General features: G+C 36.8%; 1 long non-coding RNA gene across 2 annotated transcripts in view; it reads left to right on the top strand.

Annotated features, from left to right (window-relative positions):
* LOC113458850 (uncharacterized) overlaps positions 1 to 13,833 on the top strand; it is a 59,734-nt gene that overhangs the window by 44,672 nt on the left and 1,229 nt on the right. Inside the window, exon 3 of one of the 2 annotated variants that reach the window (XR_003379501.2) lies at positions 12,415 to 13,808. The exons of the other annotated variant lie outside the window; for it this stretch is intronic. This is a non-coding gene — a long non-coding RNA (uncharacterized LOC113458850). Of the gene's footprint in view, positions 1 to 12,414; positions 13,809 to 13,833 lie in introns of those variants that run through there. 2 annotated transcript variants of the gene reach the window in all.

Here is a 13,833-nt window from a genome sequence, read left to right as displayed (position 1 = left end):
CTTTGGAGGTTTTTGTGATCTCACCTGATAAGGCCTGAGCAACCTTGTCTGATGCCACCACTTAAACAGGAAATCAGGCAATGCAGTCTCTTGAATTCTCTTGAGTTATCCCATGATCTTACATGCACTGCTGTTGCTCAAAGACTTCAGATTTAATCAGTAACATAGGTTTAAAATCAATAACCCATGATACAAACTATCAACTCAAATTGGTATTCAATATTGAAGCAAATTTTGATGCTTTATTAAATATCCAGTCAAAGGAAGACTGCACTATTCTGTTAGGTCAATAACTTCAGTGGATCAATAGAACTCACTGGGTCAAATTCATGCCTAAATTTATTCTATTGATTTTGGAGATTTACCACTGGAAATACTATATCAAGTATTTTCTTTAAGTATTTATGATTCATAGAGAGCAAAGAAGCTCCATAACTGAAAAAAGAGAATAAACTTGCTTGTAGAAGAGTTTCTTCTATAACCCAGGCAATTGGTGCTGGGTATGAGACATAAAATACGTCTGTATAGCCATCATATGCCTTCACTCTACATAAATAACAGTGAAAGTTTTCCTCATCTTCATATATTTCTAATCCTCAGACAGTGTTGAGGAGTACACCTGGTGCAGGTGGCTCTGTTAGAGGTGCAGTTTGAGCTCAGGGTGGGAGCCTGAAACAAAAGGCTGTGAGCTGCCAACTTTTGGTTAACAAAAGGCAAGAAAAATGGTGGTGCCAGCCAGGTGGGTGGGTGTTGGGAGGCACAGAAGGAGCAGAGGACTCAGGAGGAGGAGTGAGACTTCAGCACCCTCAGACTGTGAAGGTGTGACAGCCTGGGGATTCCTTTGTTGGGAGCCCCCCTTGGAGGCAGCAGCTCAGGGTCTCTCTGTGTTACTGAGCTGTGAATAAATTGTTTTACGGAACAAGGCTTCTGTGGGAAACCTGGTCTGCCTGTGTGAGTGGGGTGCGTGGGGCCCCTCTGGCCTCTGGAGCAGCCTGCTGTGAAGGGACTTTGGTCACAGCAGTGGAATCTGTGGCTTTAGGACTGTGACCATCAGAGATCCTCCTGAATGCTCAGACTGGGAAGTTTGCTAAAAATAGTTGTACTAAAGCCATAACTTCAATAATATTTTTGAAGAAATTGATGACAAACTTTCCAAGATTAAGTGTGGATCTATTTTCATGGCCAATGAACATTGCATATAGTTCAATTTATAATTTAAGTTGAGCTTTTTAGTTAAATTATTGTAATAGGAAATTGTTAAATAGGAAATTAGGCATATAAATCACCATATGAGTTGTGAAGCATGAACTTGGTACAAAATTAATTTATATTTACTTTTAAGACTTAGCAGTATTTCTTCTGTTTTAATTTATTTAATCCATAGATCTCAGAGGTGGAAATCACCTCTGAGTAGAGAATATCAGCAAAAAGAATTTCAAAATAATTTTTCCAAGAGTTATATTCAATGTAGGATTGTGAAGTACTTTATACGAAACTGGAATAATTTCTTTTTGCTCATGAATCAAAATATTACAAATTGTGAATTATTGCCTCATGCTATCAGAGCCATCCTCTGATTTGGACTAGTTCTTGTTGTCTTCCTGGTTTAGAATCCAGAGGCAGATTTATACATCTAATTTTATTTAGATCAATTCCACATGTATTCACAGAGTTCTTCTTTCAGTCCCAGCACTATCCAAAAACCTTCAGAGGTGCATTCTGTGTTTGCAAGGTTATGAGTTTATTTAAGTTTATTGAAAACAGTGTCTTTATTTCTGTGTCTTCCAAAGCCTAAAACAAGAAATCTTGGCAGATAATAAACCTGAATATTTTCTGCAACAAAAAATTTACATTCAAAAGTACCTGCAGTTTAGCAAGACTTGCATTGTGAAATGCTTTTTGAATATTTTCACATACCTTCTTTCATGAACTTTTTGGTAGATTTTTACAATTAATTAAATTTTAAGGAAAGTTATGTGATGGCTGACTTGTATACACATGAATGCACATGATTCAGGATATACATGAAGCACACAGCTAGTGTTCTGGTAGAACAATGAAAAACATTCTTATTTTCTAATCCTTCAGGCTCTTACACCATTAAGATTTTTAAATCTGGTAGTCATAGATTAAAAAGCCAATTATTAACAAGAGATACAGAAGATTGTCTGAACATAAGAAAATGAATACTTAAATACTTTATATGCTTAATATAGGATAAATGTAGTTGTATCTTGTCTTCTTTACCAACCATAGTTCAGTGACCTAAATCCAGTTCCAGCACCCCGCAATTATTGAATTCACAGGGAATTCCTAAAGCTTTCAGACAGTATGATCAACCTGATGCATTTTTGTCTGTCATGTCCAGTAGTTATTTTGAAACATTAGAATGATGTATAAGGATCAAATGACTGCATCAGAAAAGCCATGTAAATTCATCTGTTTCAGTGCTTCTTGAATGGAATCAGGAAAAGAATACTAACATTTGAAAGAAAAAAAAAGCATCAAAATGAGTGTGGGATGCAGCCTAATAAACAATTAAATAGATAAAATATTTGGTAGGTGGGTAGACAAGTGTTTTATACATATTTCCTTTCCTCCTTAGGGTTGGTGAAGACAAGTCCTCAATTCTCTAGAGAAAATTGAAGATATTTGTTAAAAATTCATGGGATCAAACAATCATTTATACCTTCATGTCTATCACTCAGAATTCAATCAGCAATATCTTACAATGTATCTATTTCTGTCTTTCAGTGCAATAAATGGTTTGTAATGAAAGTATAAGACCATCAATAATTATACTGAATGAGATGCAGTATGAAAAGCATTGGACTTCTAGAGCTAAAATCATAATATGAAATGCTGACAGTATAAAATACAGCATTTTGGTAAAACTTAAGGTGGCACTCAGTACTGATAGTACTGCACAGCTCCTTGCTCAGCTGTCACATTAATATAGCACCATGAAAAGATTACAGTATTCCATGTCATATATGGTCTTCCACACCTCATCTCTGAAAAGAAAGGACTTCTGTATTTACTTATTTTAAAATTTTAAAATTTTTTGGTTGTCCCTAAAGGAATTATTTTATAGAAAATTGTTTTATAATGCAATCATGAAAAGCATATATCAACTCTATATGAAGCCATAAAGATATAGATTATGAATAATCAGGTATTTGAATGCAAATTTAATATTCTAGAGTGTAGACCTCTACTGATATTCAAATGTTAATATGACTTTGAAAGGAAAAACTTATGCTGGTTTTGTTATGAATTATTATTGATCTGTGTTGTTTTCTGACAAGATTATTTATTACTTTACTCCAATCTTTGTAAAACACGACACAAAGAGCTAACCCAAAAAAGAAACCAAGGAGACTGCAGGTTTATTGTTATTGTTACTGCCACTAAAATAGTCTTGGGAGATTTCAGTTTAAGGCTACTTATTAACTTTTCCATACCTTGCCTTTAGTGCCATGTATTGTAATTAGTATAAGAGATAGTACCGGCAACATGCAGCTTCTTTTGTTCTTTTAGGATTACAGTTAACAGCACTCAAACTCTCTTATCTTTGAACAAATGAGCTAAATGAATTCACCTACACAGAAGGCAACCATAATTTGTCTGGGTGTGTGCCCAGAGCCCAAACAGGAGGTGGGAGGACAGGAACCCTTAGCTGAAGTTCTCCTCAATAGTGTAGTTAATTTTCCTGATCTGGAGCATGTTGTGGTTATATACACATAGTCATTTACATGCACATAAAGTTAAAGGACTGTATTTTTTGGTTTGCCCTTTGTGGATCTGCATGGTACTGTTCCTGTTGAGCACCTACAATTCACACACTGTATCTTGAGCCCGAACCTGCAGATTTGTAATCCTAAGAATTTACATAAACCAAGAAGGGCATTTTAGTATCTAAAATTCACTGTTTTCTCTTATCTCTTTCTGAAGGAACCAGACTTAAGTTTCTTGGCAATCCATTAATTATTAATAATTATTTATTACTACAGAAATTATGTTGCCTCTAAATGCTAGTTCATGTGACTGGCCATTTGGCCAGCTCCCTGCTGTAGTCATGTACTAAGGGTAAGAGCTGGTGGGTTTTCAAACAAGGCTTTCTAAACAATCAGTGCCTAGGTTTTTCTTTCAATTTAAGTTCTCAAACAGAGCAAAAACTGTATTCTCAAAGATTTCATGCAATTATATTAATTTCAAGATAAAAGCAGATGTGTTCTTGAATTCAGAAATCAAAAACCTGGGCTACTTTCTCCTAGATCAGGACCTCTAAATTCCACATTACAGAATAGTAACTCTCTGCCTTTTATTTTTACTTTCCCATAAATCTGATATTGATGGCATAAGACAGCTTCACAAAGAATAGAAAGGCTCCTACTTTATTGTCACTATATCCTTCTCAGACTGCTCTGACCAGGAGCTGCAGTAGCAGGTCTGAACAGCATGAACAGGGAGTAAAGACTTTCTCCTACCCTGGGGCAAGTGGAGGGGAAGTGGGATCATATAGTCACAAAACTGTGATGTGAACAGCAGACACATCTTTCTGCCACTTCTAGTCTGCCTAGCTTGTCCTGGATGCAGAGGGTTTATGCATGTGCAGAGATTATTGCATGTTCTCAACAGTGGTGCAGCTTGGGATCCTCTGATATCTCTCTGACATCTGATATCTCTCTGATATCTCTGATATCTCCCTGACTCAGGGCAACATCACAGCAGAAGTTCAGCAGGGTGAAAGCTTTGAGGTCTAGCTCCTCAAACTGTGCGCTGTGCATGAACACACAAATTTACTTGTCTGGGCAGTGCCAAAGTAGATATCAAAATGAAATTGATAATTACATGTAAAAAATGCACTTCTTTGACTCTGTTCTAATTTAATTTCATGTATCAAAGCTGATCCTCCAGGTCTGACCCTAGATTTTTCATGCTGCTGCCACAATAGTAACACCATTTCATTGCAGTTTCAACACAGCCTTCATGGAAGGCTGTAGCATTTTAAATCTGGTAGCCAAAGATCAAAAAGCCAATCATTAACAAGAGATACAGTAAATGTCACCTGTGCTGATCTTTCTCCATGAATTCTGAATACAAAACAATTGGGAACTGTGAAGAATTTGCTAACACTTTTGAATTTTTAATGATAATGACTCTAGCAAGTACAAATTTCACATTTCCTTTTTTTTCCTTTAGGGCTCTATAAGAAAAACTGAAGATGACAGAAAGCAATGAGTATAATATTTTAAGGCCACAGAACACTTAAAATATTGGATATGTCACATTGTGATGATCTAGATTAAAAGGGAAAGAATAAGAATTACCTTTTAGACATATTCACTCAGAACTTTCCATATAGCCTTTTGTCTCTGTACATAGCAGCAAGAATCAAAACATTTTTGAACTTATATTTTCACAATAAACTACATCTAAGTGAAATACAAAATAATAGTATGTTTCATAAATAATCTTAAAGAATCTGGTTTTGTTACCTACATATGTGATTTTCATCAGAAACTTGCAATAATTTTCATTTTACAAATATGTTTTTATTATGTTTTTCAGGTTTTGTATTATTGTGATGGAATTTAAAAAGTAATATCATTGCCCTATACTGGCCTAAAAAAAAAGCTAACAAATAGATTTATTCTGGAATTGGTGTTTTAGAGTTTAAAAAACCAAATTTGTGTGCATTTTGAAAAGAAAACATAAAATTAATAATCTAAAATGTAAAATTACCTTCACTAGAAATATTACAACTGTATTTATTCTTTTCTATGAGTCTGATTTTTTGATGGTTTTCTTATGCATGTCAAAAATAAATTCCAAACCTCTTCACTTGGAAGTGTCTTCAGGTTTTATGAAGACCTGTTTCCTTTCCTGTTGTCTCTCTGACATTCAGGAACTCTGGTTTTTGCTGGGCTGGCATGCCAAATGCCATATTAATCAGTATGTGTTGTTGCTGGCTTCAAATTAATAATTATCTTAATTTCTCTTTGTAATTTAGACTATTTTTCTGAAATTAAAAAGATGCATATTAAATTTATTAAGCCTTATTTCTCTAAGGTCTGTTCAAACAATCTAGGCCCATTCTGGTGATATGCCACATTCAGTGAGGCAGTGACTCACCAGCTCACATAGATAAATGCTTTTCAAGGGGTCTTAGAATGCAGAGGGACCTATGGTAGAATTTTATATTACTGCAGAAGTTGTTTCATTGTCATCACCAGACACTTCAAATAGATTTAATTGCATATTTTCACATCTCATGTGTTTTCAGAGCTATTTGCAGCACCAGTATTTCTCTTCTTATGTCAAAAATAAAATATAAGCTATGAATATCTTTTCATTGCTACTTGCTTTTGAGAAAATCAATGGTACATGACTCCTTTTGACTTCAGTAAAACTGAAAAAGCTCTTTTTTTAAGCCATATTCCCCGTTTAAGTAGTATGAATAATGTTTTCATCTGAAATTATTTTCTAAAAAGAAAAGCATATGAAATCTATCAGAATGATTTTTTTGGTGATAGCAGCAGTTACTGAGGTGACATTTTAGATGTGAAAGGCTCATTCTCATTTTTTGCCTTTACTCCAAACAAAAAGGGATGAAAGGGAAGGAAGTTACCCTAAAAGGCTTGTTTGCAACTGGGAGACTTCTGAGGATGTGTTTTGAGGGGAAGGGAAAGGAAGAGGAGGAGTAGGGATTTATTTTAATTAGATTGCCTGGTTATTTTTCCAAAGCCATAAAGAAAATATCTGTTTTCTAATAATTCTACTATCCACTCTGCCATCCTAAGGAGTCAGTCATAGTTCTAGAAGGCAACACAAAGTTAACTCTTTGGTCTAGTCCCATGATACTTTGTCTCTCCAGAAGTGTTTCTTGGAGGTATTTCTTGGAGGTATCTCTATTTCATTCTTTCCCACTTAGCATTGTCTCTGTTCTACAATGTGCTGGAAACTGGGTAGGCTGACAGATCAAAGTTTTGGCAGTTGCATGAGCTAAATGGGAAACAGGTCCAAATCAAGCCCAAACCCAATGAATGGAACAAAAATAATCTGGATGAGCTCCCTCATCTCATCCATCAATTCTCTGCTGAGAGCTATGGAGCAGAGCTGAAGAAGAGACAGCCGGGTCTGGAGCTGGAGTACAAGAGCCAGCAGTGAGAGTTTCTCTTCCTGAGCATTTTTAAGCTGATACTGTTAGCAAACAAGTTTTATCATTGGAGCGGAGATGGAGGGAGAGGGGAAGGAGGAAATGGTTGGGAGAGGCAGAGCTGCTCCATCTTTGCCATGAGTCATGCCTCCCTGTGAGCTACACAGCATGAACACCAATGTTATGCAGCAGGAGTCTGGTAAAGGTTCGTTTTCCACAGAGGCAAAGGCAGAGTAAGACAGAAATGGAATTGTGGCATTGAGAAACCTGGAAAGACTAATTTAAGTGAGATATATATTTTTCCCCAGGCTGGATCCCAGGATTATAGATGTGATTTAAATATCCTGTAATTTTGTTCCACAATTTTCACAACATGTATGTGTGTTCCTATATTTTTCAAAATCAGGGATTATATCTGCCTATATATTTAACATTTTCTTTCTTGTATCCTGTTCATAAGCAGATGAATTTGATATGGCTATAGTACTTCCCTGTTGTTTATTGGATAAATTTTATTTTTCCATTTAAGTTGCGAATGTTGTATCCCTGGAAGTAAGTATTCCAGGCCAGGTTGTCCAGAGCTCTGAGCAACCTGGTCTAGTGAAAGTGTCCCTTTCCAAGGGGCTTGAACTGGATGATCGTTAAGGTCCCTTCCAACCCAGGCCATTCTATGACTCTCTGATTCCATGATTTTTCCCCAAATAGAATACATCAAATGCATTCCTCATTCTTTACCTACTATCTTTAAAAGAAAATAAAATCCCCAAAATGTACCTTTTCTCAGGGAAATAATTACAGAGTTACTGAAACTGAATGTACTTCTCAAATGTGGTTCAAAACAACTTTAGTTATTTCTCAGAAATAACTGCATTTCTTTCTCTTGTATTAATCAGTTGGGTCTAGTAGTTCACATGCTCTTATGCTAAAAACACAAACGGTAGATTTACCGTATGTGTTCATCTTTGAAGACTGTTTTCTGGTCCCCTCAAGTAATGGTATCTTTCACATTCAGCAAGTACATTTGCATTATAATTTCTTTGAAAAATTAGTAATTATTATTTGAAATTACAAAATATATGTCAGTTTCTATTCAAACTGAATTCTGATATGATGAGTATATAGCTACCTCTGAAATAACTGGCATTATTTTCATTTATTGAACAGAAAAATTCATGTTTGAGGGAAAACAGTAAATAAACTGGGATCTAAATATTCCAGCAAAAATATTATTTTTTATGTAAATGCTACCTTCATTTTATAATCTAAGGATTTTAAGGAATGGATATTGACTATGCAAGTGTCTGTCTACCCATGTATTCAGGATAATCCTCTGCTCTAACATATGGTGAATAAGTAGCCTTTCAGATAATTCAAATCACTGGCTTTACAAGTAGGCAGACAATTGTTAGACACTTTCCCAAATGCAACCATCTTTTGTATTTAACAAAAAATATTGATTTTATATAGGGTTTTGGGAGCAGAGCTCTGTGAACCATCCAAGTAAATGGGATACTGGGTGCTGAGGCTCCGAACTGAAAGTAGATCAGAAGGACATTCATTTGGTTTTCAGAAGAGCATCATGAATCAAATCAGAGAAAAGGCTTTCCTCTCCCTTCCCCTCAATTGATTGGCAGACTATAGCTCCAGCTGAAAGATGTGTGGGTTGCCTTGGCCCCTAGTTGTGTGTGAAGGAGGTGTAAAAGGACTGTGGGGCAGAGTAAATGGCTGAGGATGATAAGGGGTGAGGCCCAGTTCAGTCCAGGTGTGCTTGGATCCTAGTGAGGCTATTCCAGGTCTGCAGAGGGCAGATGGATCAAGGCATACAGCAGAGTGCACTCAAGCACATCAGAGATGAGCTTGAAGTAGCTAAATAAAGATGTGGACTTGCTGAAGGTTGAGTATTACAGTAGTGTGTAATAGCAGGCAGTCATCATCCTTACAGGAAATATGAGCATCCTGAGACCACAAGTGCAGCCCATTAATTCCAAAGGCAGCATGAATAACTACCTGCAAAAAAGTAAAGCACTTCACTTCAGAGATATGCTCATAATCTGTAGTAAAAAGATCAATGGTTTTGATTTTTCTTGTACTATTTTCTTATTTTTTTAGATGCAATCTTTTGAGAGAATTATCATGTAATATTGAAATAATTGAACTGGAGGTTGTATTTGTGGCAATAATAGGAGATTTATGAGATAATTTAGGACATAGAATTTGCCCTTGAAGTTTGGATCATCCCACCAAAGCTATGAGAAGCTCTGAAAAGGCATTAGGGATAATATGACCTTCAGAAGTCTCCTGTTGCTTCTGTAAAGAGGCATAAGTCTCTCTCAGGTTTGTCATTTTTATATAACAGATGGTGTAGAAACTACAGATATGCTTGAATGTTTAAAATAGTCCCTCAGGTTATATCATACATGAAACACTAATTTTTGATATTCCATTAGTTCTTTAAGGATTGCTGTGAGTGAGTGCCCAATCCCTGACAGTAGCCAGCACCAGACCCTTCAGGGTAAGATGCACGAGTGTCTGATCTGAACAACTGCAGAATAAAGTGCTCAAAAGAACAAAAAGTTTTTTGAGTTTTTATGTGCTGGGGTTTTTTTTTCCTTAAAAGAATTTTGCTCTCCAATGCTTTGCCTATCCTCTAGGGCACTGCCTCCTTATCAGCAGTAACAACAAAAGACTATCCTTGTATACAGGACATACTTATCTGAGCAACAGCTGGATTTTTCAGGCCAAAGGGTTACATTTTTATCCAATGGAAGCACTGAGCCTTGAGCTGTCTCTGTAAGATAACAAATTATCAAAAGACAGTGTGTTTGACTTGAAGAATTTTTAGAATCTTAAGTTCACCAATCTTTGTCATCTAAAGTATGCTGCATGTAATGACCTACGGATGTGCCAGAAGGTGTATTTCTTAATCCAAGATAGTTCTAATACTGAGCTGCCATGAGAAAGAGATTTCAAGGTCTGAAATCTTATAATGTTTTTTGTTGCTGACTGGTATACTACTGTTAGTTTTGGTTTTCAGACTTAAAATTTTTCTAGAAAGTCCTTTTTCCTCTTAGTAATTGCAAGTTACTGATAATATGCTGTGAGAAATGCCTCATCAGTTTCTGAATATTTTCCTAAACTTCTGAGCTATATACTACCCTGGGACAGTATGTTTCACACCTGTGTTATGTGACAGAAACAGTACTTTGTGCACATTAACTCCTGGTAATAAACACCATTTTAAGAATTGAATATTTCAGTTAGTAGTGTGAACAATTTATTATCCCACAGCTGTGGAACACATATTGCTGAAACCTGGAGATGTGTTTCCTGATGTTTTGTTAATTACAATTTGAATTTTTTACAGCAACGCCTTAGGAGAAATTGAAGTAGAAGAGTAAAATTTCCCTTTAATTTCCTGAAAGAGAAGTTCCTTGACAGAAATCTATTGCAACAATTTTTGTGCTAAAGATGAATGCAAAGGAATAATTTAGAGTCAAGCTATAAAGCCAGACAGGGTGCATTGTTTTACATTGAGCATCCGTACTGCTATGGCCAACTTGGGCATTTCTCACCTTCCACTCCTTCCCTCATTTTCCCAGGTGTTTTCAGATTCCTGCCAAAGCACTGCTCCTGGCTAGGCTCCTATCCCTATTGTAATCTAACTATACCCCTAGAAGGAGCTGTTCTCACAAAGGTGAAAGTGGGATGTATGCTTGGCAGTGCAAGAAGAGGAAGAGTGGACAGTGGAAGTGGATTTTTGGCATTTTTCAACAATTTTATCCAAAGATGACTGTAAAATTGGTGGATCTACAACTTCAGTCCTTCCCATCCTCTCGCTGGTGCCAAAACGGCTGTTCACACAATGAACCAAGACAAGAGGTGTTCCAGGGCCCTGGATCTATCCCTAAATAAAATGTTTAGTTCTCTGTTCACCCTAAAGAGATGAATTTGTTAGTCCAAGTGACTGTGGAGCCACACAAATATATATGCTGGCACAACAGGGAGAGAAGCTTGACACTGGAAGTGATTCAGGAAAAAGCAGGAGTATGGTCTCCTAGGAAAGAATGTCTCATACATCCTCAGCTTCAGGTGAACTAGTGAATATTCATCCCCATGGGTAGTACTGCTAATTTCAGAAGACTGGCCACAGAGTAAGCAATTTGCAGTGTAACCCTTGGTTTCTCTACAGCAATTTATCCTTAATTACACCCTTTGTTTCTGTTGCCTCACAGACTTCTACATGTGCATTGTTGCCAATGTGTTACTCATTTGCATTGGCACAATGAGAAGGGTTTGTTGTTAGGGGTTTTTTCATTACTATTTTTGTAGAAAGAATTTTTAACATAGTTAAAGAATTTGGTCCTGTGAAGTGCTGGGTCTCAGAGGCTCACTAATTTCATTTGGAGTGGAGTCTGCTGTGCATCTCTCAGGGCACTCAGCCTTTTAAAGGATTAGACCATTTTGTAATGCCATCCATTTGTGTCAATATTTTATCAGTAATACAGAGATTATGCATGAGGTTGTCTCTTAGCCTGATTAACTGCTGTACTGGAAAGGGATATTGCATCTTTATGTCCTTAATAATCTAGAATTCAGTTTGATTTACAAAGCATTAAACCACACAGAATAAACAAAGACACTCAAAATTCTGAGAATTAATGTTGTCTGGATATCCTCTACTCATGCAATAAAGACAATGTACCTTTGAGGGTCAGCTGGAGTGAGTGTCTGACAGGGTGGACAGGAGCAGGACAGAAGTTCCCCTCCAGGAGACCAGATGTGTACCCAGCATCTGAGATATTCTGTTGCCATACCAGGTACTGTGGATGAAGCCAGAAAGTCAAATGGGGAGAACAGAAGGAGAAACAAAGTTGCTGCTTATGGCTACTGCACTCTTCTGTGAAGGGAGATGAAAATTTTGATCTTGAGGAACTGGAAAGGATCATTCCATTTAAAGGCTGTGATGTCAAGCAGGGAAGAAAAGATGTGCAGCTATCTATTCCTACAAGCTAGTTCTTTGAAATGACAAAAGTACAAAGAGGTGACATACTATAGAATAAATTTTGTTGTTGGTTCTTGCATACTGGAATAATATCTACATTTGATGTGACATGAAATCACTGACAATCTTTTCCCACCAGGAAATGGTTTCTTCTGCTTTTTTGTATCTTAGTATTCATTCTTGTGTTTTTGTTTTCCTTGTCCCTCTATCCTCCCTGTTATTCCTCCCTCTTTTTTTTTTTTTCCCCCAGACCTTCCCTCTGCAACACTGCATTCTCCAGTGCCCCTGCCTTGATATTACTCCTTTCCCAGCCACCAGACAGCCTCATTGGAGGAGCTGTCTAGTTTTTCCTTTTCACTCCTTCAAAACCCTTGAGGTTAGGAGGTATTGGAGCTGTGAATGACATGTGGTGACCCTGCTCAGTCTGCTCCCAAAGTGACAGCAGTGCAGTCCTGCACAGAGAGATCCCAGAGTGACAGTACAGCAGTGCTGCCTGGAGAGATCCCAAAATTACAGCAGTGCTGCCTGGAGAGATCCCCAAGTGACAGCAGTGCCGTTCTACCTGGAGAGAAGCTCTGTGCTGAGAGGATGGAGTGACCTGGCCATGCAGGGGAGGCAATGGGCAGCAAGACAGAACAAAGGGTGGGAGTTGCAGTCCACAAGGAACTCCAAAGGGAATTTGATGTTGGTTCACAAGAAGAGATGGAAAAAGTATTTCTGACTCACTTTGAGGAACAGAGTGTAGCGGAATGACTCGGGCAGCACAAGCTGGGGCACATGTGCCTTGGGGCAGTGTTCCACCCTGATCAGAAGACATAGGACATCCCTATCTGTATGGGATAGAAAAGTGGAAAACATTGCAATATGTTTTGGTGAGAAAGAGAATACATCTTGAAGAGCAGAAAGGTATAGATAACAGAGAACTAGTGTATACAGCCATTTCTAATCTTTAATATATTTTAATCATGGAATATAGAATAAACTGCGTATTTACGCCTAGATTTCACATTATTTACTGTTTCTTCATTGAGCACAGCAAATAATGGAACAACTTCCACAGAAGAAAATATAATTTGATTTATAATGATTGTGTATTTTATTATAACTTTATTTTCTTGTATGATTCATTTCTAGCTACAGTAATGTCTGTTTATGATGCTGTTTTAAAGTAATCATAATGTCATTTTCACTATCTCTTTTGGAATGTTTGCTATCTTAGACATATGTTGGGTGACATTTAAATGAATATTTTATTTATGTGTGGTATGTACATGGGAAAAAACTGTAAAACAGATTTTTAATGTGCAAATAAACATTATACTATGGCAGTGATGGGAGGTATTTCAAGGTTATACAATGCGTTGATACCATCAGGGCAAACAGATTTTCAATATGGAACAATTTTATATCAGCATTTTTTCTAAAGAAAGATACAGAAAATTGAATGCTATACAGTGTACACTCTTTAAAGATAAGGAAGATTTAATATTATTCCATGTAAAAATTATCTACTGTATTCAGAGAAGGATTTGTGGATGCTCAGACATATTAAAACTCTATTTCTTTTGAATATGAAAATGTTGAAACAGTAGAGGTGCTACTGCTTTTGAGTAAGCCCTGACAAATGCTGAAGACTTGCTGATCTCGTTTCACACTTTCAAATTCACAG

Source organism: Zonotrichia albicollis, chromosome 5, assembly GCF_047830755.1.
Source record: "Zonotrichia albicollis isolate bZonAlb1 chromosome 5, bZonAlb1.hap1, whole genome shotgun sequence".
Classification (NCBI taxonomy): domain Eukaryota; kingdom Metazoa; phylum Chordata; class Aves; order Passeriformes; family Passerellidae; genus Zonotrichia; species Zonotrichia albicollis.
Note: the sequence above shows the minus strand (reverse complement) of the source record. Positions and strands in the feature narration are given on the sequence as shown.